Below are 12,207 nucleotides of genomic sequence, written 5' to 3'. Positions count from 1 at the left end.
CTTATAAGTTTATCAAGTGGAAATCTGCTGTACACCAATGGAAACAGTGAAAGGAGTGAAGGTGGAGTTGGGTTTCTGGTCCATAAAGATTTTAAAAACAACATTTTGGAATTCAAAAGTACATCACCAAGGGTGTCGAGACTAATACTCAAGATTTCTAAGAGGTACAAGCTAAAGATTGTAATGATTTATGCACCAACATCGAGCCAGGATGATGAAGAGGTTGAAGACATGTACACTGAAATTGAGAGTCTTCTAGATGAGCAGAAAACCCACTACACTATTATTATGGGGGACTTCAATGCTAAGGTTGGAAAAAGGCAAAACAGCGCAGAAAGAGGAACTATAGGAAATTTTGGAATTGGTGAAAGAAATAAAAGAGGTGAAAGACTTGTGGAATTTGCAGAATCTCAAGGAATGTCAGTAATGAACACTTTTTTCAAGAAAAGGGTGAACAGAAAGTGGACATGGAAGAGTCCAAATGGATTAACAACTAATGAAATCGACTTCATCCTCACTAACAGAAGATATATTGTGAATGATGTTACCGTCCTGAATAAGGTAAATGTAGGAAGTGATCACAGAATGGTAAGATGTACACTTGATATAGATGTAGGAAAGGAAAGGAAAAAACTGACTCGAGTAAATAATACAAAGGTCTTTGAAATAACAGAGGAGGAGAAAAAGCAGTATGTACTGGAACTTAAGAACAAGTTTGAGCTTCTGCAGACTGCTCAGGACCAAGATATCGACGAGGAATATTACAACTTTCTGAAAGTGATAAAGCCCAAGAAACCTATAGGGAAACAGAAATCCAAAGAAGAAAAAATTAGTCAAGAAACACTTGTCATGATGAACCAAAGACGACAAATGAAGAGCAAGAAAAACACTGCCAGGGAGAAAATTGAATATACTGAGTTATGCAAAGCCATTAGAAAGAGACTCAGAAAGGACATAAGAAGATTTAACACAAGAAAAGTAGAACAAGCATTAAGGGAAAACAAAGGATTTAAATCAGCAGCCATGAGCAGTAATACAGAAAGACAAATGATACTGAAACTGAAGAATAGCAATGGTGTACTTATAAACAGCAGAGAAGGCATAATTCAAATAGCAGAAGACTACTATAGAGAATTATACAAGGAGCAAGGGAATGATACCAGAATTGGAGAAGATGGATTGCAAGGTAGCAACACATACGACACACCCGATATTCTTCCTGATGAGGTAGAACATGCATTGAAGAAAATGAAGAATCGGAAAGCCCCGGGGGAAGATGAAGTTACTGTAGAGTTGTTAAAATTGGGAGGAAGAGACATAACACAAAAACTGGCAAGGCTCTTCACAAAGTGCATTAGAAAAGGTGTGATGCCTAAGCAGTGGAATAATGCAATCATAGTTTTGCTGCATAAGAAAGGAGATAAATCAGAAATTGGAAATTATAGACCAATTAGCTTGTTATCCCATATCTACAAGTTGTTCACAAGGGTCATTACTAAGAGATTAGAAAGAATACTTGATGAGAATCAACCGAAAGAGCAAGCTGGCTTTAGGACAGGATTCTCAACTATGGATCACCTTCACGTAATATCACAGCTAATGGAGAAAGCAAATGAATATAAAACACCATTATGCCTGGCATTTGTGGATTATGAAAAGGCATTTGACTCCATACAGCATAAGGCAATGTTTCGGGCACTGGAAAGACAAGGCATAGATACTCCATATATTATGATTTTGAAGAAAATATATGAGAGTGCTACATCCTTTATTAGACTAGACAAAGACAGTAGCAAATTTAAAATCGAGAAAGGAGTTCGACAAGGAGACACAATATCTCCGAAGCTGTTTACTGCTGCCCTTGAGGAAGCTTTCAGAAGATTAGACTGGTCGCAGAAAGGAGTCAATGTGAACGGAGAGTACCTAAGCCATTTACGATTTGCAGATGACATTGTGGTCATAAGCCACGATCCCAAAGAATTAGAGGAAAATCTTAATCAGTTATGCACAGTTAGTAAGGATTTTGGACTAAAGATGAATATGGCTAAAACAAAAGTAATGATGAACAAGTATGCCACGGAAAGGGAAATAATGATTGAAGGAGCAGTAATTGAAAAGGTGGAGTCATATACTTATCTGGGACAAGTTATTAGCGGTAATAATGATAAATGGCTGGAAGTCAAGAGAAGAATAAATTTTGGATGGATAGCATTCAGGAAATATAGTCACATACTGAAGAGCAATATCCCAGTTTGTCTGAAACGTAAAATAATGAATCAATGTATACTCCCCACCATGACTTATGGAAGTGAAACTTGGGCACTCACCAAAAGAATGGAAGAGAAGCTAAGAACTACACAGCGAAGAATGGAACGAATTATATTGGGAATTAGAATGTTAGATAAGAAGAGAAACACACATGGATTAGGCAGCAAACTCAAGTAAAGGACATTCTTATCAAAACTAAAGAACTAAAATGGTCTTGGGCAGGACACATAGCTCGAAGACATGATGACAGATGGACTAAGAAAATAACAGAATGGTACCCAAGAGGAGCTAGAAGAAAACCTGGAAGACAAAGGCGGAGATGGATAGATGAAATTCATGAGTTTTTGAGTAGTAAATGGATGGCCAGTGCTCAAAACAGAAGGAACTGGAAAGTTGCTGGAGAGGCCTTCATCCTGCAGTGGATTGAAAATGGCTGATGATGATGATGATGACTCAGATTACTGTTTTTAACAACCCTACCAACATTTGTATTATCTGCAAACAGGCATTAAGACATTAGGCCTGATATGCCTTTATAGTAATGGTATCATTAATAAATAATGAAAGAACAACAGGGCAGGCACTGAATCCTTGGGGACTCCACTGATAACATTAGTCTAAGAAGAGTAGTGCTCATTGATAACAACTCTGTCTTTTCATACTCAGTAATCTCTTTATTCATAGCAGTAACATACCCTTAATGTCACACTGCTCCTGTTTGTATAGCAGTATTTTATCTGGAAAGATATGAAAAGCTCTCCCAAAATCATGAATTATGATATCAAAATTATTTTTTGCATCCACTACCTATTGCTGTCATAGTATCCAATCAGTTTGGTCAGACAAGGCTGCTCCTTAACAAATCCATTCTCTGACTGCAGTATAAATACATTCATGTTTAGATGGTCCTGCATTACTTCTTTAACAATTTTTTCCTGGAACAGAAGTCAAGCTAATAGGTCTGTAATTACTCATATCAACCTTTTAATCAACCTTTTAGCAATAGCATTAGTAGTGGCATTTGTGATTTTGGGATACATTCACACACTTCCAGTCCATAGGGACCTCCCCTGATTCCAAGGATGTCTTATAATTATGGCTAAAGGTTTGCTGACCTCTTTTGCTGCTTTCCTTAATATAATTAGATAGATAGCATCTATCCATTCCAGGTGCCTTTTTTTACATTTAGCTTCAGTAGTTTTTCTTCTAATTTCCTCTCAGTTATCACAAAATCTTTCAGTTCCAGGTTAGAATTTGATAAACTTTTGCATACACATCTCAAAAAATTCTTCATGCGTAAATATAGATGCAAAATACCTATTCAATTTGTCAGGATCATCATCATTAGTAAAACCATTCATAACAATGTGGTTCGTCCTCTGCCTCTAGTTTTTACATACATAAAGAAGTGTTTGCCATATATCTTTGCATTTTTTGCCAGAGTCTTCTCATAGTCTGCCTTAGCTTGCCTAACCTCCTTTGTGACGTTATTGCAGACTATTTTGTACATAATGTAGGCTTCTGTATCACCTGATAATTATATTCATCCCACATGTTCTTCTCTGCCACAAGGCTCATCAATGCATTTGACATCCATTTAGGTCCAAGCCTTGAATAGTATCCCATAATCGGTATAAAAGGTTAGTAGTTTCTATAATTGCATCTCTGAATGCTTTGCATTTAGAATTTGCTGTTGGTAACTTCAACAGTTGATCTCACTGCATAGAATTTTTACATGAACCTGTTTCTACTCTGTGACCAACGTAAGCAACTTTGCAAAAGCTGAAGCCCTTCCCTTTGCCCTTGACAGTAGTTACATCTTTAAGTAAATCCCACATTAGTTAACTATGATCACTGCCACCTAGTGGGTCATTTATCTGCAGACTCCTAATGCATGAAGGGTCACTGCTAATATCAGATCAAGAATATTACTTTCTCACATTGCCTCTCTGACTTGCTGTTCCAGAAAATATTCATCTAATAAAATCCACAAAACTCTTGCTACTATGTGAGTGACAAACCATATGTTCCAGTCACTATCTGGAAAGTTTTAAAGCTCCTCATATTAAGGAAGAATTAGACATATTATTAAAGGGGATGAAAAGATGAAGTGGGACAGTTTTTTTTTTTTAGTTGTCGCTGTGCTGTATAAGCATGCAACATTTGCCACTACTAATACTTTTTTTGTCCATTATTCATAGAATCAATATATTAGACATTTTATTAATAATTCTATTTCAGTAGAAATTAAATTGATAATCAAACTAAAAATATGAAATTGATTTGGAAAGTTAGCCTATGAAATTCTTGTAATATATACTTATAAGAAATTTAATAAGACAGCTGATAACATAGCTGACTACATCCATAACCTCCTTCCATCTTTCCTTCTTTACAGCTCCTCCCTCCCTCCCTTCCTTCCTTAAATATACAGGCTAAATTAAATTAGAATTAGCATTAGTAATGGCAAATGATGCAAAAAAAGTAAGCTTATACAACATCAGCCAAAAAAAAACAAAAAAAAAAAAACACTTCCCATCAATTCCCTCCAACAGTTTGTCTGACCCACCCGCTGGCCAAAGACAAATTTTCACATACCTATTCTGCAACTGTCCTTCCTCAATTTGAATTTATGCTCCTTATTTTCACAGTCTGGGTAAGAGAAAGAATCCCGTTAGTGTTGAGATTGCACAATCCATTAAAAGCCTTAAACACATCAATCAGATTATATTGCAGATACCTAGTCTCCAGATGTTACAGTTAGCAGAACGGAAGCCTTTCTTTGTAAGACCACCCCTTTGTTCCACTCTCCAATCTCATTGCCATTCTCTGTACTCATTCTGGCAGCTGTACATCCTTCCTAAAATGCATCCAGACTTGTCTTCAGTACTCAAGATGTGGCTTGACCATTGTTTTATACAATGGAATAATCACCTCCGTATCCCTGCTGGCAAATTTCTTGTATATCATTGATAAAACCCCATGAGCTGTCCTGGCACCCTGTCTGTACTGGTTAGAGAACTTCATAACTGACTGCACAGTTACTTCCAGCTCTTTTCATTTTCCACTGCCCTGAATGTAGTATCACACAGTTGTACAGAGTTACTCTGGGGTTACTGCTGTCCGTATACAGTTCTCTGCATTTGTCAATGTTAAACTGAAGTTGCCATTTCTCAGTTCATCTGTGTAATTTTTCTACATCCTGTTGCAGTAGCACACTGTAATCACTGTCATTGATCACCTTGCCAACCTTTGAATCATCTGCAAACTTGGACAACTTGATTTGCCTTCATCAATATCACTGATTAATGTAGAAAATTACATTGGGCCCAACAACACTGAACCCTGGAGAACTCCACTAATAACATCCATGAAGAGCAGTGTCCATTAATTACCATTTTCTGTCTTCTCCCATTCAACCATCCCTTTATCCATAGCAGTAACTTGCCCTTAATGGCACGCTGCTTCAACTCCAATTTGTACAGAAACAGTATTTTATGTGCAACAGTATCAAAAGCTTTCATAAAATCCAAGTATATGATATCAGAATTATATTTTTATCCAGTTCTTTTGTGACTTCATTATATTATCCAGTCATATTGGTCAGACAAGATTTTCCCTCAACAAACCTATGCTGTATCTGAACTACAACTGCAGTCTTGTCTAGATGATTCTGCATTACTTATTTAACCAGTGACTCCATTCTTTTCCCTGGAACAGAAGTTAAACTAACAGGTCTGTAATTACTCCAGTCCACAGGGACTTCTCCTGAATGCAACAGTGCTCTCATAATTATGGCTAAGGGTATACAAGCTTTGTTTGCTCCCTCCCTTAATATAACTGGATAGAATCTATCCATCATAAGTGCCTTTCTTATGTTTATCTTCAACAATTTCTCTTCCACTTTCCTCTCAGTTATTAAAAAATTATTTGACTTTGGTTAGAGTTTGATAAACTGCTGGCTTCCATTTCCCTAAAGAATTCCTCATATGTGAATGTAGATGCAAAATACTCATTCAGTTTGTCAGCAACCTGAGACAGGATCATCAACAGTTAAACCATTGATATCAAGTGGACCAATTTGATTCATCCCATTCTTTTTAGTGTTTACATAAATAAAGAGCTCTTTGCTGTTTTTCTTTGCATAAGATTTCTTGTAATATTCCTTTGCTTGCCTACCCCCCTTTGTGACTTGATTGCAAAGTACTTTATACCTACACATAGGCTTCTATTATTGATAATTTATATGCATACCTATTTACCTAGGTTTCTGTGTTGCCTGATAATTTATATACATACCGTGTATTTTTTTTTGTCTGCCACGAGTCTCATTAGTTCATCTGACATCCATTTGGTCCTAAACCTTGAACAGTATTTCTTAATTGGTATAAAAAGCCTAGTAGCTTCTATGATTAATTTCTTGAATGCTTTTCATTTAGAATTTACTGATGGTAATCATCAGTTTGTCCCATTGTATAGAATTTAAAAACTGTCTGAGACAATTGTAGTCACCTTTACAAGAGTTAAAAATATCTTCCCTTTACCCTTGTTGGTATGTTCAAGTAAAAAAAAAATTATGGATTCAAAGTTATTCAGCTACTGCTAATATTATTATTATTATTATTGCTGCTCTTATATTATTTCTCCCTGATTGCGGGTTCCACCTCGTGATGGGTATTGCTACCAAGTACACAGCGTGGTTGTTATGTGTGATGTTACTGTTGGTCGAGGAACTCTCTGACAGTCCTACAGGTGTTCAGGATTGCGACTTTCTGGAGTTCCTTGTAGGTGTTTGCTGGGAGACCTATTGCTTCTAGGCTGTTATGTAGGATCTTTGGTACCATACCGGTGGTTCACACGATGATTGAGATGGTTGATACTTCTTGCATATGCCACATCTCCTTGATCTCATGTCTCAGGTTCGTGTACTTCCTAATTTTTTCCTCATGGGTTTTCTGGACATTGTTAGAGTTCGGCACCGCTATGTCAATCAGGTATACTATCGCTGTCTTCTGTTGCTCAATGACCTCTATCAGGCCCCTTCCTCCTTCTTCCTGGGCAATTGTCAGTCTCTCTACTGCAGCTCTCGGGTGGTGTTGGCGGCTCTTGGTCATCATTGTCCTTGTCTTTCTCATGATATCCTCCAGCTCGGTGTTAGTCCAAGCTATGTTAAGGGAAAGTCTTGCCTGATCAATTTGATTGGATACTATGATGCAGTCACAAAAGAACTAGATGCAGGGAATAACTTTGATATTATATATTTGGATCTTAGAACGGCTTTTGATACTATTGCACATGGAAGACTGCTGCACAAATTGGAGCAGTGTGGCATTGGAGGCAAATTGCTGCTATGGATAAAGGGATGGTTGAGGGGAAGAAGACAAGAGAGTGGTAATCAATGGACACTGCTCATCACGGACTAAGGTTATTAGTGGAGTCCCTCAGGGATCAGTGTTGGATCCATTGTTGTTTTCTGTATTTATAAATGATATTGATGATGGCATATCAAGCTTAATGTCCAAGTTTGCAGATGATACAAAGATTGACAGGGTTGTTAAGGACACTACTGACAGTATGCTGCTGCAACAGGATCTGGAAAGGTTGAGCAGATGGGCTGAGAGGTGGCAAATGAAGTTTAACATTGACAAATGTAAAGTACTACATATGGGAAACAGTAACCCCAGCGCAACGTATCAACTCTGTGGTACTACACTGACAGTGGTAGAGAATGAAAAGGACCTGGGGGTAATTGTGCAGGCGGATATGAAGTTTTCTGAGCAGTGCAGACGGGCTGCAAGAGTAGCTCATGGTATCTTGTCATTGATATACAGGAATTTTTCTAGCACGGATAAGGAGGTGATCATTCCCTTGGCAATGGTAAGGCCACACCTTGAGTACTGTATACAGGTCTGAAGGCCTCATTTCAAAAAAGGATGTACAGCTGTTGGAACAAGTACAGAGAAGGGCAACAAGATTAATGAATGGAACAAAGGGGTACTCTTACAAAGAAAGGCTTAAGTTTTGCAAATTACAGTGTCTGGAGACTAGGCATCAGTGAAGTGATCTGATAGAGGTGTTTGGATGGATTGAGCATGCTCAATGCTGATGGGATTCTTCCTCTTGCTCAGAATAATCACCTGAGAGGGCATAAATTCAAATTGAGATGTAGGATAGATGTGCGGAAATTTGCCTTTAGCCAGCAGGTGGAACAGACTTCCATTCCCTTGTTGTGGAAGTTGATAGCCTAAATAAATTTAAGGCTCAGCTGGACAGGTATTTCGAATGAATGGGTGAAATGGGAGTGTTTTTTTTTTTTTTGACTGATGCTGCATAAGCTTTCTTTCTTGCATCATATGCCTCTACTAATGCTAACTGATGACCCCGAAGAAGTATGTTAGCACTGGGACTGCATAGGTGTTTATGGCTTTAAATGTGTTCCCTCTGTTCAGCTTTGCTTTCAGCAGGCTTCTGAGTCTCTGATGGTAATTTTCGGTCAGGCAGGCCTTAATTTCCTTGTGCTGTAACTGCTGAGCCTGCATCATCCCTGAGTATTTGTAGGCCTCTGCCATGGCTTCAATCTCTTTACCACTCTGCAGCTGGTAGTTCTGGTTGACTAATTTTCCCTGACGCAATCCATGGGTCTTGCATTTTTCAAGACCAAATTCCATCCTAATATCCTTGCTGAATTCTTTGGTGATCTGGAGTAGTTGCTGAAGGTGCTTCTCGGTTCCCGCGTAGAGTTTGATGTCATCCATATACATCAGGGGGGTGAGGGTATACAGGTTCTTCCATCCTCTTTTGAAGTTATATCCGTACTTGCTACTGTTGAGCATGGTAGATAGTGGGTTAAGTGCTAGACAGAACCACAATGGGCTCAGGGCATCTCCATGAAAGATTCCTCTCCTGATGGGGATTGGCCTGGTTATTATTATTGTTGTTGCTCTTATATTATTTCTCTCTGATTGGGGGGTTCCACTCCATGACGGGTACTTCTACCAAGTACACAGGGTGGTTGTAATGTTTGGTGTTACTGGCGGTCGAGGAAATCTCTGACTATCCTACAGGTGTTCAGGATTGCCTATTGCTGCTAAACTGATATGTAGAATGTTTGGTACCATACCGGTGGTTGACATGATGATTGGGATGGTTGATACTTCTTGCATATGTCACATCTCCTTGATCTCATGTCTCATGTTCGTGTACATCCTAATTTTTTCCTTATGGGTTTTCTGGACATTGCTAGTGTTCGGCACCGCTATGTCAATCAGGTAGGTAGCCTTTTCCATCTTTTCCACAAGGGTTATGTCCGGTCTGTTGTGCGGGATGGTCTTATCCGTTATTATGGCGCGATCCCAGTACAGCTTGTGGGTTCGTGTCTCTAATACTGCCCGGGGTTCATACTTATAGTATGGTACACTTTCTTTGGTCAACTGGTATTTCCTCACTAGCTTCTGATGTATTATTCTGGCTTCCTGGTTGTGTCTATGAGTGTACTCAGTCTGGATGATCACCTTGCACCCCACGGTGATGTGTTGTATCATTTCTGAGGCCAGGTGGCATCTTCAACATGTGTTATCTGACATTCCGGGCTCCTTTGCGATGTATTTTCTATAGTTTCTGGTGTTGATTACCTCGTATTGGATGGCCAGCATGAATCCTTCAATCTCGGGGAAGAGCTTCCTACTTGTGAGCCATGCATTCGAAGCAATAGTGTGTCGATGTGATCTTGATGGAGGTCATTGTAGTGTTTGCCATGGAGTATCTTCTTCGCTCATCTTTCTAACTTTGTTTTTTGTACTGTCTGGGCAGGAAGGGTTTCCTTGCTTAGGTTGAGTGGGGTATACCACTTATCTATCTAGGAGCAGCAGCAGCAGTGCATAGCACACGCTTCTTGATTAGACCGGGGTTCGAGCCCGTCACCACCAAATACGGAGAATGCGGAAAGGTCAGGGAATGACCACCGCATATCCCGGAGCAATATGGCCTTAGTTGCTAATGCTCCTAAAAACCAAATAACAAACAAACTTATCTATCTTCCTTTTGGCCTGGTGGAGTGGTGCTGTGTTGTTCTCGAAGTAATCCTTCAGGTTAAATATTGCTGTTTTCTGTTGTTCTCTCAGGTCTGTCAGGCCCCTTCCTCCCTCTCTCTTTCTGAGGTATTGTTATTCTCTCCACTGCTGACTTCGGGTGGTGTTGGTGACTCTTGGTCATCATTGTCCTCGTCTTTCGCACGATATCTTCTAGCTCGGTGTTAGTCCAATCTATGACCCTGAATGTGTATGCTAGTACTGGAGCTGCATAGGCGTTTATGGCTTTAACTGTGTTCCCTCCATTCAATTTAGCTTTTAGCAGGCTTCTGAGTCTCTGATGATATTTTTCGGTCAGGCACTTCTTGATTTCCTTGTGCTCTAACTGCTGAGCCTGCATCATTCCTAGGTATTTGTAGGTCTCTCCTTCTGTCATAGCTTTGATCTCTTTACCAGTCAGCTGTTGGTAGTTTCGGCCAACTAATTTTCCCTGGTGTGTGGGTCTTGCATTTTTCTAGACCAAATTCCATCCTGATGTCCTTGCTGAATCCTTCAGTGATCCGGAGTTGTTGCTGGAGTTGCTTCTCGGTTGCCGCGTAGAGCTTGATGTCTTCCATGTATATCAGGTGGGTGAGGGTGTACAGGTTCTTTCTTCCTTCTTTGAGGTTATATCCATACTTGCTGCCGTTGAGCATGGTGGATAGTTGGTTTAGTGCTAGACAGAACCATAGTGAGCTCAGAGCATCTCCCTGAAAGATTCCTCTTCTAAAGGGGATTGGCCTGGTTGTGATGTTCTCGACCTTAATTGTGGTACTCCATTTTGCCATTGTTGCTCCTAGGAAGTTTTTCACTATCGGATTGACCTTGTAGATCTTCAGGGTCTCTATTAGCCAGCTATGAGGTACGGAGTCGAAGGCCTTGCGGTAATTGATGTAGGCCGTGTATAGGCTGCAGTGATTCTTGAAGGCCTTCTCCATAACTGCGGCATCTTTGGTTAATTGCCCCTTGCATCCTTTTCTCCTCTACTTGCATCCTTTCTGTTATTCAGCCGTTATGTTCTGACTTTCTAAGTGGGCTGATATCTTCTTAGTTATGTAGGTCAGGATCTTGTACATCGTTGGGAGGCATGTGATTGGCCTGTATTTCGGCCTGTAATTATTTATTATTATTATTATTAGCATATGGTGCAAGGAAGCCCGAGGCTTATGCTGCACCAGCTAAAAAAAAAAAAAATTCTGAATTACCCTGAGAGAGAAAGAGAGAGAGAGAGAACAAGAATTAGAAGTAGAAGGGAATTACCAAAAAAGAGAAGAATGATGATGATATCCAGCTCAGGACCCTGGGTGTGCCAAGCCCATAGTCACCAGATGTGAGCCCCTGTATGGTAATAACATGAAGAAGTTGAAAACGTTGAAAATGAAAAGTATCAGAAAAACTTATCATTGGATACTAAACAACATCATAAATAAAAGCACTTATGCTACATTTACACTACATCGATAGTTTTGAGCACTTTGAAAATTAATAGTTTTGCAAGTAGTTATTGTAAATTGAAATATAGCAAAAGATTAATAGTTCAGTACCTACTCCTTAAACCATTTAGATACTGAACTATTAAGCTTTTGCTATATTTCAATATATGGTTATACCAACAGTACCTTAAGTCATAACTATAAATTTACTGTGTAGTTATTGTAAATAATGTAAATACAGTGTACATAAGGTTCTATAATTTTAAGTTTAGTTTTTAAGAATTTTATTTTCATAATTTATATTTGAAGGTTTAAATGTTTCTGCTATATTTAATATTGTTATATAGAGAAATGGTTCCTTAAAATCAGTTAGAAATACTGGTCATGCCAACCAACTAAAATATTAATATTATCTCCTATGGATAAATCTCTTATCACTT

The 12,207-nt window shown here is 38.9% G+C and overlaps 1 protein-coding gene across 1 annotated transcript in view; it reads left to right on the top strand.

The window, feature by feature from the left end:
- The window catches only part of unc80 (unc80, NALCN channel complex subunit), a 1,843,891-nt gene that overhangs the window by 170,385 nt on the left and 1,661,299 nt on the right, over positions 1-12,207 (top strand). The gene's annotated exons all lie outside the window — the stretch shown is intronic.

This window comes from Mastigoproctus giganteus, chromosome 7 (genome assembly GCF_048544385.1).
Source record: "Mastigoproctus giganteus isolate SK-2022 chromosome 7, ASM4854438v1, whole genome shotgun sequence".
Classification (NCBI taxonomy): domain Eukaryota; kingdom Metazoa; phylum Arthropoda; class Arachnida; order Uropygi; family Thelyphonidae; genus Mastigoproctus; species Mastigoproctus giganteus.
Note: the sequence above shows the minus strand (reverse complement) of the source record. Positions and strands in the feature narration are given on the sequence as shown.